The following is a 2,500-nucleotide window of genomic DNA, read 5'->3' as shown; positions in this document are numbered from 1 at the left end:
AAAAGTGTCAAAAAGTGCCCAGACCAAGGATCGAACCGGGGACCTTTAGATCTTTAGTCTACCGCTCTCCCAGCTGAGCTACCTAGGCTAAGGAATTGCAATGATATGTTTTCAAAATTATCTCTATACATTATTAAGAAAAAAAAATCCAGCACCAGGATAAACTGCCGGTAAAGAATAAACTGGAAATCATCGTGTTCCTGTCTAAGAGATGAGATTTAGTCCTTATTTTTTAAATTCTTTTCTAAATCTGCCTACTGTTCGAAACAAGAATTAAATCTATTGCCAACACATGCTCTTCTAAATACAGCTTTACTTACAAAACTCTGGCGTGAGATGGTCACCAAATAATGCTAAATCAAGTACACATAATTTCTACAAGGAGCCTTAGAATGGAGGCAAATGATATATTATGCACAATGTACACTGTGCCTATCTACGTCTATGATCGTACCGTTTAGGTGTAAAATATGCATATATGTATAGGCAAACAGTTAGATACATGTTTATCGATCATTTTCCCTTCCTTTCAGTCTATTGTCCTTGCGAATTTTTATTCACAGTGACAAAACTTACAACCTGAAATCAGTAAACAGAAACAGAGTGACTTTTCCTTCTTACTTCAGCAGTTTATTGCGCTTACTTCTTAATAATCCCAATACATAAAATAAAAGAAAAATTAAAAATATTAAGGATAATGGTATCTGATAAACTTTAACTGAAATGACATTTTAATAAGAAAATGATGTTAACTGTAGCCTACCTTACCTATATTCTGTATTACACTAAGGACTTCATTCTTGATAAATTTAGACAATATTACGCAGGCAGAGAAATTTATTCTAATTAACAAATTAACGAACTGTGAAATAAAAATAGGATCGTCATAATAATAATTTTAAAAAAACGCTTCATATAGCTAAAATTCGCAGCAAATAAGAAATACATATTTCCTACCATTTCATTTTCTTTCATTTTCCTTTCTTAAATGATGCTGTAATTATCCCTGAACGAGCATTACCTTAAAGAAATGCATTTTGTATATTCCTAACTTCAAAAAAAAATACAAGAAAAAAAACTATTTTGTAATTTTCGTCTTTATTATGATTGAACCGAAACTCAATCTGCATTATATGCAATAGTCTTATCCTCATCTTACTGACTACTTCACGCCTTATGACTTTGTATAAAGACTTTGTATAAAGATTAACCCGTTTACAAAAGACTCAAATGGATCCTTGAAGAACTGGTTTCTAAAGAGATTTTGAACATGACATTGATCAATTAATTACCATTTCTTGATTCGGTGATTGCCAGCTTGCCACCACTGAAGATTCGTTATGATTTATATAATTTAGACATACGTACAGTCAAAAAAAAAAAAAAAAAAAAAAAAAAAAAAAAAAAAAAACTTTACTTGTGTTCAATGAGGAACTGAACGCTTCTTTCTGGTAACACCTGATTACGGTGCTAACTGCCTGGCCACGCTTTTCTACACCACTTCGTCGATTTTTCATATTAGTTCGTGCAAAGGGTAAGGATAATTATTTTTCTTGACTATATTAGGAGTTAGAAGTTAGAAAAAACAAAAAAATTGAAAAAAGGTCAGAAGAAAGTTAGAAAAGTAAGAAGTTAGAAAAGTTAAAATTAACGTTAATTCTTGTTATCGTCTTCCATTCTCTTTTGTTTCCGTTTCTTCTTATTCTTTCTCATTCTTATTCTTATTCTAGTTCTATTTTTTTATTTTCGTTGTTTATTTTTTGTTCTTATACTTATTCTCTTTCTCTTTCTTTTTCTTTTTTTTCTCTCTTGTTTTCCTTTCTTTTTCTTTTTCTTATTCTTATTCTTAATCGTAATGATGATAATAATAATGATGATGATAATAATATTTAAGATAATGATAATAATAATAATAATAATAATAATAATAATAATAATAATAATGAAAATAATAATAATGATAATAATAATAATAATAATAATAATAATAATGATAATGATGATAATAATAATAATAATAATAATAATAATAATAATAATAACAACAACAACAACAACAACAACAACAACAATAAGAATGACGATAATAATAATAATAACAGTATCATCATCTTTAATGATAATGAAGATGATGATACTGTTATTATTATTATCATCATTATCATTATTATTATTATTATTATTATTATTATTATTATTATTATTATTATTATTATTATTATCATTATTATTATTACTTTTGTTATTATTGTTATCATCATTATTATCATTATACATATGATCCCCTTAAGGACGAAAAGCGCCAGACTCCGTGTGCCTGCGTCCTTTAGCGTCTGAACAGGAACTCATGCTCGGCTGGCGATGCTTCCACAGCGCCACTCGGGTTATGGGGAAGCCTAGCGGCGGGGGTTAAAGCGGGGGTTCGAAGGTAAATGGTGAAGCTTAGATAGTTAGTGGGAGCTTTAGGGAGCCAGGGAAATTTCAGGGAGTTAGTGAAGCT

The 2,500-nt window shown here is 29.5% G+C and overlaps 1 non-coding gene across 1 annotated transcript; it reads right to left on the bottom strand.

Annotated features, from left to right (window-relative positions):
• Positions 1-15: 15 nt before the first annotated feature.
• On the bottom strand, positions 16-88 carry Trnaf-aaa. The gene has a single exon. It is a non-coding gene; the product is annotated as a tRNA-Phe (tRNA).
• Between the last annotated feature and the right edge of the window lie 2,412 nt (positions 89-2,500).

Source organism: Penaeus monodon, chromosome 3, assembly GCF_015228065.2.
Source record: "Penaeus monodon isolate SGIC_2016 chromosome 3, NSTDA_Pmon_1, whole genome shotgun sequence".
NCBI lineage: Eukaryota > Metazoa > Arthropoda > Malacostraca > Decapoda > Penaeidae > Penaeus > Penaeus monodon.
Note: the sequence above shows the minus strand (reverse complement) of the source record. Positions and strands in the feature narration are given on the sequence as shown.